Consider the following 15,534-nt stretch of genomic DNA (forward strand, 5'->3'; position numbering starts at 1 on the left):
ACGGGAGATGGTGGTCTCCTCTCCGGTAAGCAGAAACGAGATACTTCGGGAATATGGGCCCATCAAACGTACGTGTGCACGTGTTTGTATGCGCGCGCGCGCGCGCGCGCGAGCGAGCGCGGGGGTCCGGGGATGCGGGAGAGATCGTGAAACGTCGGGCAGGTAGAACACGTGCTGGCACGAGGTGAGTCAGACGCGCGGGAATATCGGTGCGCGGGCGGGCACGCTCTCTCTCCGTTTTTCTCTCTCCCGCTCTCGCTCGCACAACTTGCGCTCGCCTGCGCTTATCTGTCTGTCCGTTCCTTCCGTTTGCCTCTTGTTTGACAGATTTCCCTTTCTTACGTATCAAAATAAGAGAATGAAATAAGAATCGAAAGTATCGTCCGCCTATTCGTTAGAGGTTGTTACACACAGTTCTTGCGATATATCTTTCTTCCTTCTTTTACGTATTTTTCTTTGAAACATATATATATAAAACGGTAAATAAAGATGTTTGCTGTATCACGCCGTGAGCGAAATTGTAACACGGGCGAAATTGCACGTGCAACGATGCGGGGAATGCCATAACTCCGGTAATTACGTGTCGTGTATCCCGCGCGTTTATTACGCAAATACGCCGATACGAATACGTGCAACGTGACGAGCAATGAAATATTCTCATGCAGATCTCCCAAGAAGATAACACCGCGCTGTCTTGTTCCCTTCTGTGAACTCGCCGATTTCAAAATTATGATCCCGCGAGGGATCGGTTCGGTACAGTGAAAAAATTTTCAATTTATCTTATTGATCAAGCCTCTTCTTACATGTTATTATTTTGAAAAATATCACTTTAATGACTTATGTGTGCATTCCGTAGGCATATCTTATCAACATAAATGATAATATCAAGATGAACAGTTATCGATTCTTTTAAGATCTGGATTTTCAAATTTTGAGTATATTGCAATTTAATAATGGCTTGCATCAATTATTTATATTATTTTAAGTCTGTGTTGACCAGCTTTCACTGATTTATGGATTATTTATATTATTTATATTATTCTCTATTAAATCTGCGTTAATCCTCTTAAGTTGGTTCCTAGCATAATAAAGAGATTTAAGACGAAAGTGGAATAATATGTTTGAGGGAGAGGAAAAAGATGACAGACATACTTGTCTTCTTTAGATCTTCCACATGGATTAGACGGATTTTTATAGATTAATCGTGATGTGTTCTATTAAAATCTGGCACATCTTTTTTGTAATTCTTTCTATTTATATTCTACTTCAGTCAGCGATTAAATTATAAGATTCCAAGAATAAAAATTAAATTTTTATTTATAGAACTAATATCTGCCTCACAATAAGACTTTACATAAATAATCATAAATATTTAAAGTATATAAAAATTGAAATTTTTGTCTTATATTATTTATTTATTTCTTAATTTTCACTAAAGCTCACTTTTACTTATTTATTTAAATAATTTTTGATCCAAGTTCTACACCGTCGTTAAACTTTTTTATATTATTTTTAAATACTCTGATTTTTAAATAATTTATAAGTTTTTAATAATTTTTTTATTGCAAAAATTATAAGAATAAATATAATACATCCTTAAACAAATTCGTTTGTTAAAAGTTTTAAATATCGTAACGATTCCCCTTATCATCTTCATTAACAGAAACATCGAGCAACAGACTTTTTAATTAAAACGATGTAATTATTGGCGATTTAACGGATTTTTCTTTCGCGAACAAGAACGAAGTGTTTCGCGTCGAGCATAGTTAAATTCGATGTCACGAAAGCGTCGCAATATTGCAGAAAAAAATTCCTTTGCGAAACATCAGACACGCGAGGTAAACAACGTTGTTAAAACGGTAAGACGGACCTGGCTATTAAAGTATCGATAATTGAATGGAATCGTCGCTTCGTCAGTCACTAATATATTATTGTTGCACCGATCAACGCCGGATCGTGTTCGTCGGCAGTTGAAACCAGGCGAAATGATATTTAAAGTGAAATTCGATACCCGCATGTCTTTAATTTTTCACCACCGTGCAATCACACAGACTGATTTTAATTTTATACGAGGAATTTTGAAGTTATATATCTTGACTTTCATTTTTGTATCCTCGACTTCACCTGCAAATTTTTTCTTCATGCGCTATAATAATTGCTGCGGAACGAGCATATTATTTATTAACTAATTCTTACCTCGCGACAGAGCAACATTTTATTGCTTCTTTTCATGGAAATTATTTTTACAAAGATATATGTGATTTTACCCTGAAAGCTCACGATCTTATTTATAGAGAAACGAAATTTACTAAAATGAAAAATTACGGAGGATTATGGAAAAGATGGATTATCTCAATATCATTTTTTTTTTTTTTATTTATTTTTCGTAATCTTATCGTATTTACAAACTGTATTCGTAATGAAATTGCACACGCGATGTCAGGAGTAAATTAAGACACGAGTCAATAAAATAATAATTGATTTTGTGGAGAACATTTATTTTCATTTAAAGTATAATTTATTCCATGACAATTATGGTATTCGTAATTATTTATTACAATCACGTTATACATTTCTTTCGAAGAGACGATTTCGCACACACAACTGAGAATTAAATATGTATTCCGGATAAAAGCTGTCGGTGGGGTATTACGATTAATTGTTTTACATATAATCTTGTTAACAATTCTCACGAGATCCGGATTGAGAACTTGTCTTGGAGTCGGTTATTCTGACTTAATTTTTCGACGTCTCGTTGATTATAAACGGCACTATAATCTAAAAAAGATCAGCAAATCTCTAAGTCAGGACTTAATCTATGGTGTCGATGACCTGTATATTTATGATGTTAAAGTAACGCGCATCACAATGTGATATTTTTTAATGTGATAGCTTCAATATAACATGATCTTTGATCGAGATTCGCATTGAAGATAGTCCTTTGTGCTTGCTGGAATGTGAGAATTTTATTCTTCATCTATGAATTATGTGACATAAATACTAAAGATGTTAATCAAACATTGAATAAATTTTATTTATGTTTATACAATGGCGAAGGCTAATGACTTCGAGATAAGAATTGTATTGGAAAACTTTTTTTTTTTTTACAAAATTTTTATGAATTGAAGAAATCTCTTCTTGGATTTTGAAAGAGATTGAAGCATACAGTTTGAATTATATCTAACAACGTACAATTTTCTGACAAATCTTTAATCATGATTAAAGATAACGATACAGTTTATCAAATCCGACGCGTACGTGGAATCACGAATTCTCTGGAATCCGAAGGGGTTCTGACGTTATTAATGACGTTTATTTTTGTCGCTCTCGACGTGTTCCATATGGCGGCACACCAACGGGCGGCGATAGTATTTCCGTAAGCCGTTTGCCACAAAGCGCCATTCACAATTCCGCATTTGTCTCTCGTGTGAACCGAGAGGATCCGGTCGTCGTCGTCATCGTCATCGTCATCGTCATCGTCATCGTCATCGTCGTCGTCGTTGTCGTCATCACCGTCGCGTTCCTCTTCAAGATTTGACGCACGTGTTATCGGCATCTTTTAGACACCGACTCCCTTTCGAGAGCCACAAAGCGTCCTTTCATTACCTAATTAGGATGCTTTCTGGACGCTTTTACATGGCGAGTGCGCCTCTTTGATGCCGCCTCCGCCTGCCTGCCTTCCTACATTACTGTTTTCGGACTGATTAACGAGTCGGAAAAGGCCACCTTTCACGCTCTCACGTCGTCCATCGCTTCCGTCTTTCCGTCTATCTCGGAATATATTATCGCCACGATTTTATACAGCATGGGATCCGCGATGGGATATTTTTATCGAAGTTCAACCTCTGTTACCTCAAGTTACAATCGTGTCGTCTAACATTGTAGGAATAGTATATATTATTTGTGTATACTTGAACACTCGAATATTAATGTGTGAATACAATAGACATTTTTTTATGATTAGCAAAATATTAGAAAATGACAAATAAAAATTTATATAAAAATCTTGAATTAATTATGCAAATATCGGATGCTATATACATGTATATAGAATTGTTTCTGGTGGTTCTTCTTGGTGTTTTCCCTTATTAGACATTTGATGTGGCATTTTAGCACGAGCCTTTCCTATGTAAACGTAACAAGACCCGGTACGAGTGTTCTTCAGATCCGCTTCTCGGGCGGCTCCGTTCTCACACTCTTGCACGCATCGAACACACGCCAAAAGAATTCACCCCTATGCACATCGCGAAGAAGAATGGTTGCCAAAGAAACCTATAGAAGAATTAGAATTGTCCTTTCGGAGGAAGTTCGCCTCTCTTTCTCTTCTTCTCTTTCTGTCAAAGCGTGCAAAGCACGAGCTGCCTTTGAATAGTACTATCGTTTCCGCGTTTCTCAAATTTGACCCCGTTACAGCAAGGATGGATCTCCCCCTTTCCTCGACTTATCCCCCTTGTCGTGAAAAATGCCCACCTCTTTTGTGCCGAGAATTCGTTTACGCGCTAGGGGATGACTACGCCGACTATCGTCGACCCTCGTCTACATTTGCATTTTTCTCCAAGATCGTTTGTACGAACAAGTCTCTTGGAATTTTGAGGGATGCACGCAGGTGTTCCGGTTTCTCCGAAATGCACGTGCGAGTTATCGAGTACGTCACTCGCGTAGTCACTAGGCGATTTTGACGGGGTGAAGCGACAGTCATCAGAACATTTAAGGTTGTTATCTAGTGATTGGCGAGACGCGCGTAATTTTTCGTGCATAATAAAAGATTCAAATTTTCAATGCGCGTGTTTCCTCGGCAAATTTAGCAAATTTCCAATATTTCTGGAACGTGATTTTCTCTTATCATGACAGAACAATTATATATGATATATGAAATTATTTATTGCATTAAGAAAAAATAAATCGTCAGATATATTTATAATTGGCTTTTTTTCTTAATATATATTTGTTCTGTCGGAAAGGGATAAAGATACAGATAGCTCTTGGGGAAGGAAATCTCTCTGGGGGGTGATATGATTCGTGGTGAGATCAACAGGTAGTTGCTTGCTCTTCTACTTATTTGAGGCTTTTTCTACCGGGCGCGAGGTATTATGTGGTGGTTCGTTAGAGCAATTTACAAGGGTGACGATGGGTTGAAAAGAAGGGGGACGGCCTTTCGGATATATGTATGAGTATGTATATATATATATATATATGTAAAATATGAGCAAAGTCATGCCTTACATATCTCTGTCACACTGATTTATTAACAGCAATTTCTCGGAGCTGTTAATTATGCGTGCTCGGTGAATAGCGTTTAACGCTTTTTACGAGGATGACAGTTGTGTCGAGAGACTTAAACAAACGCACCTGTACAATTAGGCACTTGTTGTCGCCGATTTATTTGCGCAAAGAATTGATATAGACTTTATCGAGTATGGCATAGTGGTCATCGGAATAATCCATTGTCGGGAGAATCATCGAATCAATTGAAATTATGTTATGCATCATTTGTTCTTAATAACTCTTTAATAGTATTTTTAAGTAGATATTTGCACAATAAAAATATTTATATTTATAAATTTAACGTTGCAATTTAATTTTTTGAAATGTTAAAAAAGATCATTGTATTTGAGAGTATTCGAGTAAATTACAATAATTTTCTTGATATCGGTAATTTCATATCGAGCTATTTCAAAAATTACTCTTCAAAATTATCAAATTCAAGGGCTGCGGGATCGCTCAGAGTTCTTCTCGGGGTTAATTAGTTAGTCGTGCCACACGTGGTCAGCACGAGTCAGCACGATATTCGTGGAGAAATTCCTCGAGGAGAACCCTCGAAGAGTCAACCCTCCGGGGGAGCGAGATGGGGGGGGAGTGATTCTACGAGAGGGGCTCGTAGGGGCTCGGCGCGAAAAATCAGCGCGCCGAGCGAGATCGCCGCGGGCGATTGTAGAGCGATCGCAGTTTTACACACCTAGTCGCAAATAAGTGTGTGCGAGGCGCGCATTTAGCGCCCGGAGCCCTTTCACGATGCACGCTTATGCGAAGATATCGGCAGCTGGCCCGGAATCGTGAGAGACTCGGGCAGATGGCCTGCCCTGAAAGTCCTCCACGGCGCTCGCGTGTACGTGCACACGACCACTAAGGATTCCCCGCACGCCTTCCTAAGGAAGGAACCACACCGAGGATGTTTCCCACGGACTCCTGCAGCCTTCCTCTCATCTGCCATATTACTCGGCCCTCACCCGAAATATGCCCCGCATTCTGTCGGCATCCCCCATTCTCCCTCACCCTGTTTGCGCCTTAGATCGGGGGTGTTCGGCACTTGGCCGTCACCTTGGAATGTACCGCGCTCGTGGTAGATTGTGAATCACGATGACGTAGTCTTATTTAAATTGCGGATGATATAGATATAATCGTGTGTGTGTGTGTGTGTGTGTGTGTGTGTGTGTGTGTGTGTGTGTGTGTGTGTGTGTGTGTTATACGTGTGTAATTATACGTATTTATACAGACAATTCCAACTAAATAAGAAATTAATAAAAATAAAACGGCAATAAAAGATGTATAATGTATATTTGATTTTTTCATTGAAACTTTATTCATTCTTTTTTTATTCCAATTGTAATTTGCTGTTCGATGGAGTATTTGCATTATTAGATTGTCACATTTATTGACATTATTTATACCAATTGGGTGAATTAGAAACAGAAATTTACCAGAATGTATTCTTTGTATTGGTTGTATAGATTAGTGACACAAGCGTGACATATTATATCGTGATTATACTTTGTGATTAAAGAAAAGAAAAGGGGGACACGCAATTGCAATTTGTTATCGAGAATAACACATTATAAATAGTCTGCAAAATGCGTAATACGCGGCCATTTGAGTTGTAAAAAAAAAAAACGCGTGATAAAAAGTCGCGATTACTTATGTTCTTGAACAACACGTGCGGATAGAAATATCGATGTGTAAGGTGAGTGCGTCGCACGCGTGCGTACTCATGCCGCGTGTTCACACGCGTCGCACGCATACACGCGTGAACCCTCGACAGAGAGAAGATGGGAATTAAGTGGGTGGCTAAGATTGAGTCTCATTTACTTTATCGTCTGTCCCGTTCTATCTCTCGTTTACCTCTTTCTCTCGACCCGACCATCACTCCGCTTCTCGCTCTCTGTTCCTCGTTTGTTCCGCCCTCTCTCGAGTGGGTGGGAGTACGGAGTAAGGAGTGGCGAACGATTAAGAGAAATGACACGGTCAAGAAGCGAGATAGATGCTGATTGCGGAAGAGGCCGGCATCGCCAGTGTCGACTGAATGATGCACACTTACGTTCGTATCTAATCGTTTTTCACACACACACACACACACACACACACACACACACGCGCGCGCGCGCGCGCGCGCGCGCATACACACCGCCATAAGCGCAACTGGACATACAAGTGATATCATCGTGTACGTTGAACAAAGTGGATATTCTTCGAGTGATTAAATTTATTTAGTTGATACGGAAGATACTATCAGTAACGTCGATGCCATTTTTTATACGTGCTTTCTGCACAATATTCAGTACGATTATTGCAAATGAGATTTTTGTGCTAGGCTGTATAATTTTAACGTGGTTTTATTCCCACTTTAAGAAAATTCTACTTCTACGATTTCTTAATATTTAATTGAATGGTTAGTCACGCAATTACGCTGTAATTAACGCAGGCGCCAATATTTTTACAATCAATGTACCTTGCTCGTCTTGATAGCTACATGACCGATGCGGAAGATAGGCCGTGTAGCTTGATCGGGTCTTAATTTATACTGTTTCTTGCAACGGGATTCACCCTTCTAGTCTGAGATTACCGCAGGGTTGCGTGATACGCGTGATCGAACAGGATGATATTAATCGCTTCAACAAGCTGATTTAATTTCGCAAAAATCATCGGCTGTACCTTCCCTAGTTACACGGATGTAATCTAAAATTTATGAGGTGGAACGGATTACTTATTACTGTGTTGATACTAAAAGGAATGATATGATTAAGTTTTGTTTATGGTATTTTAAGCTTCAAAATTGCAGTGCTTTGCGGCATTGCCTTAGAGTCATCAAGATATTAGAAGAAGCTCGAAATGCATGTTTCGCGTAAGATAAAAGCCTTATCGACATTTATAAATATTTATAAATTTTATAAATATTTATAATTTCTGTCTTATTGATGCAAATTTTCGCGATTTATTGCATAATGTAACGTCATTTTAATGCAATTTCGTAGGTGTTATTAGTTTTATAACGATGTGGCAAGTAACTTCCGCGATTAAGCTGTCAGTACACGAACGGAATGACAAGTATATCCAACATTTGCCCTCTGGCAATAGAAGGAGAGGAACTTGAAATAATAACATTTAATTTTTTGAATAATAACATATTATTATATCAAAATTTACGAATTTCATATAATAATCATTGGAAGTGTTATAAAATTTATTATTTATTTATATTTAAATTATTTATATTTAAAATGTATATTTAAGAAAAATTTAAATTTAAAACTTTTATTTACAAGGTTTGATAGCTTGAAAATATTCAGAGAAAATTGATTTTTCATTTATTTATATGCAAAAAAGATAATATTTCGATATATAAAATATGAAAAGTCTTTTAACATTAAAAAAAATAAGCCAATAAACAAAGGCAAAAGAAAAGGTATATTTAAAATCAACAAATTCACGCGAAATTTACGAGAGCTCCTTAAAAAGCTGAAGAGAAATTCATAACCATTGTTATGCACACGCACATCTGTAATTGGTTTTTACCGCAGATGGCCATACGATGTTGTCCATGCAATTTATCGCGCCGAAACTCTCCTTCGTCGGATGATCGATCTAAATTTCTTGTTAACATTCCGAGGGTAGGCCGATTAATCCTGCCACGTTACGGCGGGAGACTCGATAGAATGCTTAAATCGCTCACGTGTGTCGCGAACAAAAAAGAGCCACCTATCCGTCGATCCATCGCGCGGGCAGTTTTGAAAGGCGGACCTCGAGAAAGCGCGGCAAAAGGGCGCGCACGTGAGTGCACGTGGCGATGATCGCCCCCCCCCCCCCCCCGCTCCCCGCACACGTGCGTGTACGTGTGCGTGTACATGTTACGAAGGTTCAGGAACGCGTGTACCTCCTTCGTCCTTCCCGGGATCTCTTCCACAAGGTGACGGCAATGTGTGCCCCCTTCCTCCCTCCCTCCCTCTGTATCTTCTCGTACGAGCGGGAAGACTGTGGGAATTCGGGACATGTGCGTGCCTACACACGCCACGCTCGTGGTCCACGCAAGCGGCAGGAGGAAGGAGGGGAGGGGGGGAATCCTTGTGGTGTTTGGAAAAAGAGCCCGAATGCAGGAGGAAGGAGGACAGCCGGTGGCGCGAAGGGTGGAAAGACGAGGAGGGGTGGGAAGACGACCGGGCCTACGCTGTCCACGGCCACCATAAGGCGGCGGAATCCATGGGAATATCGAGCATGTGCATCGGGGCCCGCTCGTGGACTGCACGAGTTACACGGGGTGGCCGTCCCTCTTTCTTCGCGTCCCTCTCTTCCTCCTAAACGTCCGGCTGCTCCTCGCACGCACGGCATTCCGGCCCGCGCGCGGGGATTTCTTCTTCAACACGTGGTTGAAAGAGCGACGTCACCGGCATCCATTCTGCCCCCAACAGCTCGCGCCGGCCGCGTGTCCGTGTATTCGAGCGAATGCAAGCTTTATTTAATTAACTGAAATTATGCAATTACTGAAATTTTGTCGATGCGTTAGAAACGGATATTTATTTTGTTAATATTTTTGGCAGCGTTATTAGACACGTTTAGAAAGTATTAGCTTTAATTGTCACATATCAATATTGCTAATTTTAATGAGCAAAGATGTTTTTAAAAAAGCATTTTATTGAGAGAGAGAGAGAGAGAGAGAGAGAGAGAGAGAGAGAGAGAAGGGGGAGTTGATTATAAATATTAATTATTTGTTATACGTTATATTTACTAATTATTAATGTTTAGTTTGACAAGTCTGTTAGTGAATCATTTGAAAGGTCTTTAAGAGAAAGCCCTCGCTGAAAATAGTGAGGAAAATGATTAACTGTATTTTAGACGCGCGTAATGGCACGCTCTCGTGAACGTTATATTTGGACCGGCGAAAACGATAAGTAGGAGAAAACGCAGCGTCTGAAGTTCTGCCAATGTTACATATATTTAGAATAGAGGTGTTCTTGCGAAGCTGCGTCTCATTATCGAAAATGTAGCATTCGTATTAAGAGTAGAAATAGAGACGTATGCTTATCTTTTGAATAACAGATAATATAAAATTGGATAGGGAGATAATAAGTTTTAATTATTGACGAGATTTTTGCATTTTTTTTTGTAACATTGGAACTTGTGTAAAAATTGATCCCAACTTTCTGTTTATATGTCAATAAAATTCTTGAGTAGATATGAGAACCCCTGGCTTAGAGTAACGAGAACGTGCGCAATCTACGAAGTCGGTGCCAAGATAATCGGGACGCCGAAAGGACGCGTTGAAACAGAATTCAAGATCAAGCACTAGAGGAATTGATGCTCTCTTGATTGTGACAACTTATGTGATACATAAAGACATATCGTATAATATCTTTATTATCGTAATATTCGAAAGATACGAATGAAATTGTTAGAATAACAATAAAAAGATTCAGATAAAAGAAATTGATCTGAATTTGATCTGAATATGTATCATCATCGTATTATTATCTGAAGTGTTATTTTTCTTATTAGATGCATTCATGTTCAATTGTTTAATTAATATTGTTAAAAGTTAATCTATATAATCAAATTCACATTCTCTTTTAATCAAAATGACAAATAAGTCGCTCAAGTCGTTTATATACAAATCATTTATAATATGTTTTTATGAACGTAAAGGTAGAGATCGATCATCACAAAAGAAAAAAATATACTTTCTTTCTTTATTACTAGAGTAGAATCATGCTTACGTCATAATTTGCGGTAATCATGCGTTATTCAATTGTCGCAAAAATAACGTTGAATACAGACGTGAATGTGCGAGTATATGCGCTAACGGGAGTTTTTTTTACCGGTTTTACTAAGCCTCTCTTTTGCCACTTCGTATTGCTCTTTGTTAAATATTTTGCAGGCGTGAGGACTATGCATCTCTCAGAAAATTACATGTTGCCAAACACCTTGCCAAAACACACGATTATCATCAGGGAACACCAAAGAGTTCTTTACGAGCGGCCTCAATATTTTCTCGTAGTCATTCTCTGTTTTTCTTTTACCTTGAGATTCAAAGATGCGATATTGAAAAGACGGGCGAAGAACTCAATTAAAAAACAGGAGACTTTAAATCCAGGTTTAACTTTTGTCTAGAACAAAAACTGTTTTTCGCAGAATATTTCTGAATCATCATCCACAAGAGGCAGCGGAATTTGGAGCAAGACGATAATTCAATACGTGACACTATGTCATGAATTACTTTATTCGAAATTTGCTTTCTTTTCATGCATTCTATATAATTTTTTTTTTTTTTTTTTTTTTTTTTTTTTTTTTTTTTTTTTTTTTTTAATTATGACGGGGGAAAGGTTTGAAAAAAATTCGAAAGTTACGTTTATTACGAGTTTTTGTTACTAAAACTCTCTCTCCTCTCTCTCGATTGAAGGCAATCTAATCCTTCGAGTAATAAAATTACTTGAGGACTCCTTAAGAGGAATCGAAATTTCGCGCGACGGTAATTTCGACGGAGAAGAAACTCTAGAGCATGGAAAAGGCCTTCCTCTTTTTCCATGACTATCGAAAATCAAAGTCGTGGAAGTGCGGTCGTTAGGCACGGTGCGCTTTTTACGCTTCCTCGCGTATACATGTGACTCGCCGGCGGCGGTCATCCGGTCATTCCAAGAGATCGGGCGAGAAAGGGTTGTCCGATGTCCATTCATCGTATCTCCTGCTGCGGATGCTGGCTCTCCTCGAGATGACTTTTTTCGCCGGAAGGAGAGAAGCGGAGAGGGGGGGGGAGGGGAGGCTCCTGCCGCCGTTCAAAGGTGGCTACTTTCTGCACGCGGCACCTGACTTATAGCGGGCGTAACATTAGCCCCGCTTACTTTCGGGATCGAGTGGCAGCTCGGTTCGCCTCCGGGTTGCTGCCGCGCGCAGAAGGGAGTACGGGAGTCGGGCCGGAAGTTCCGCTCGTCTGTGTATAAATCTTGATTACAAATTGCGGCCGTTACGCATTGCCGGCCGCGCGCGCGCGCGCGCGCGCGCGGAAGCGAGCGGCGCGAATTTTTCACAGCCTCCGGCCGTGCGATTTCATTTCGTACGTACCGAACGACTTCGCGGGATCATGCGTTATTCCCTGACGTTTGACCGATCTCTCACGAGCACGACGAGAACGCCTGGAGAACAATCGTTTGTTACGGTGATGTGAAAACAAAAAAAATAGCAATAGAATATTCGTATCCTCTCGTATCGAGAGAGGTAGATAGTAATCTTTAAAAATCTTAGTTCGAATTTTAATTATGTTTGCGAGGAAATTAATTTTCTTGCCGAGGCTAACGTTCTTCTCGTTTTGCAGATGTCTAATAATTCGCGGGACAATTGCCCGGAAGATTTAAAATCTTGTTACCCATTTTGACCATAAAAATTACTCTGATATCCTGTCATTGCTCGTTTTAAGAAGCATAAAATACGTCGGGTACTTCTCGTGTAAAACATCGTCAAAATTGTTTTGTATACGAAAGCGGGTTATAAATGGCGGCGCTCGTAAATTCGATCAACGGTACCGTCTCTCCTTTCTCCTCGCAGGATCTCAATGGCATCTGATGAGCGATGGGATCGATTTCCGCGAGGATCCGGAGTAATTATGTTCTCCGCGTAAATAAGACGAGCGTAGCTGCGGGGATCTTCGCCCGGACGTGAGTTATTTGTTACCAAGAAAGTATCGCCACGAACACCCCGACATCAACAGTAATTACATTGACATAATAAATCATTGTCCACTTCGAGCTATATTGCGTCTTACAGTGTCGTGATATTTCATCAGATTCCTCGGGCGGATCTAGTATTATATCGGATTATCTGATAAATCCGACAGTTGCGTCTTCTATTAATCAATTGTATTCAATGGTCAATTATTGGTATAGTTTGCGATAAATAAACTTGATTTAGAAATTGTTTCGTAGGAAGATACGCATATAAAATGATTTTAACTTAAATTTCTCTAATCATAATATAGAGTAAGAAAACTATATATAAAAAATAGATCACAAAATCTTTAAATTTGATTTATTATTATTAGATTTTCTTTCAGTTTCTAAATTAAAGATAGTTTTGAAAATAAACGATAGTAATTTTAAAATCTGTTTTTCAAAAGATCTTTTATTTTGTATGACAAATTAATCGGACGCGTTCGCTTAATTAATGATAACAAGTTAAAAAAAATCCTTCGAAAAACGTTTTGAAATTCCGAGCCAAGTTGTTTCCAGCTTATTAATGCAAAGATATTCGTTAATACAAGTAAAAAGTTGACGCGTAAAGGTATCAAAGGATCTTAATCCGTCGCTACACCGAGCGGCTCGAAGCTTTTAATCGATGATGAAAATACCGTTACGTTTACCACATATCCATTTACGGCGTCATGCAGATTTATATGAGGCTACGTGAGAGATTCGTAATCTTGTGTACGAGTGCCGCCGAATTTATTGATGGACGGCATCGCCTCAGGTGTACACGCATGATAAGAATCGAGGTTACCGTACCTTTAAGAAAATAGTCAGTCTTTATGAAATGACGGAGACACACTCGGCAATAAATTGCCGTGTGCTTTATATGATGTGCCCTCTCTAACTAGCAGTACACATTAATTGAGTGAGGTGCCGATCGAAGTATATTTTATCGACGGAAAGCTGGATTTTTCTAAATATATGGGGGCGCGGGATGCAAAGATCGAGTGAACTTTTATTCTTGCAAGTAATCCGATTTACTTTTGTTGGTTGGTTTATTATAATAATAAAATTACCTAAATTGATTGATACTACTGGTTTAGTATTCCAAGAATAGAGTTCAAGGTCTAATTAAAAATTCACGTTTTTTTTTTTTTACAAGTAAGATTTCTCGAACGTGATTACGTGATGAGATAAACTAGATCTCTTCACGCTGCATCCGATTTTTGCCGTTCTCTGACTGCAACTTTGTATGCTTGCGCGAGTATATATAATTTGCCTAATACGTCTCGATTACCAATCTTTACCGAGCGCGCCTCCCCTAGGATACTGGAGGATACGCGGCGGCGGGGGGGGGGGGGGCGAGGGGGGAGACCGCGGGAGAGCCACGTTCCGCACACGTTCCGCGCACACGACCGGCGATCCGATGCGGCACCTCTATTACAATCCCGAGAGCATACCGAGAGCTAGAGGTAGAAAGAGAAGCGCGCGGAGTCGCGGGCGACTCCGGAGAGAAAGAACGACGTCGCGCGAAGAAGACGAGGGGTGACGAGGAAAGGGGAGACGAGAGAGCCGTAAGCGGGTTACGATCGGGCGTATAATACCACGTCGGCATGTCGTGTACACGTATATACACCTACCTATACCCCTACGCGCGCGGCTGGGCCGCGCCGACGCTACGTGTACGTGTCTTATAAATACGAGGCAGTGCGTGGCGCGCTCGAGAGAGAAGGTGCGTAAGTCCCGCATCTGCCCGAGATTCTCACGCGCGACGCATCTGTCTCAAGTTCCCACGAGAAACCCGGAGGCCCCCGAGAAGGAGAAGCCGTGTTGCCCGGGAGCCCAGGGCCGCGGACCGGGAAAGTTTCGTCCGCCGAGCGCGGGCTGCCCACGTGGCGGCGTTGCGCCTAGAATCGCCACCGTTTCTCCCGCCGTCCGCTCGTTAAAGTGTCAGATTATAGGAAGAACGTATGTACGATCTTTCTGCGTCCCCCTCCCGCCCCCCTCCCCCGCCTCCCTCTCACTTCCTCACTCACCGCCTTCTTTTCCTCCAACCGAGAATGGCTTGATCGATTTTTATTGACTCCTCCCTCCCCGAACGGACGCGTGTCGCTTCGCCTCGTTCGCCTTTCTTAATGAAAGCGAACGCGGCTATCTGTTCGTGCGATCTTTCCTAAATTCGTCGTGCGAGAGAGAACCGTGTGAGCCGAATCGTTTCCTCCAAAACGGGATGCATCAAGCTGCGAAGTGAATTAATGAAACACATAAGACTGAATATTAATTTACGGTAATTAATGTATAACACGTTGAAGGTCTAACGATAATTAAATGTACGACGATGATGTGTCATTTTATCATGTCATGTTACCTGTCTTCACACTTGTTTTATAACAAGCATTTCTATTTGCTTTGATGATTTTTTTATTTATCATTTCACATTTTGCGCATGTGCCCGTATATACATTCTTCTCTCTTTCTATACATGTGTATACATTAATTTATTATACGCTGTGTCCACGTGTCGTCCACGTGGCTGACGTACGTCAAGAAAACCTGCTTCTCCTGCCTTTCGTTCGTCGGAAATATCAGACCTCCA

At 40.3% G+C, this 15,534-nt stretch overlaps 1 protein-coding gene across 4 annotated transcripts in view; it reads left to right on the forward strand.

Moving 5' to 3' along the window:
- Positions 1 to 15,534, forward strand: part of LOC105434240 (tubulin monoglutamylase TTLL4) — a 139,525-nt gene that overhangs the window by 14,072 nt on the left and 109,919 nt on the right. The window contains exon 1 of one of the 4 annotated variants that reach the window (XM_089076222.1): positions 4 to 25. The exons of the other annotated variants lie outside the window; for them this stretch is intronic. The gene's annotated coding sequence lies outside the window, so the exon portion shown is untranslated. Of the gene's footprint in view, positions 1 to 3; positions 26 to 15,534 lie in introns of those variants that run through there. 4 annotated transcript variants of the gene reach the window in all.

The sequence above is a fragment of the Pogonomyrmex barbatus genome, unplaced genomic scaffold (genome assembly GCF_055798465.1).
Source record: "Pogonomyrmex barbatus isolate J1 unplaced genomic scaffold, ASM5579846v1 scaffold2, whole genome shotgun sequence".
NCBI lineage: Eukaryota > Metazoa > Arthropoda > Insecta > Hymenoptera > Formicidae > Pogonomyrmex > Pogonomyrmex barbatus.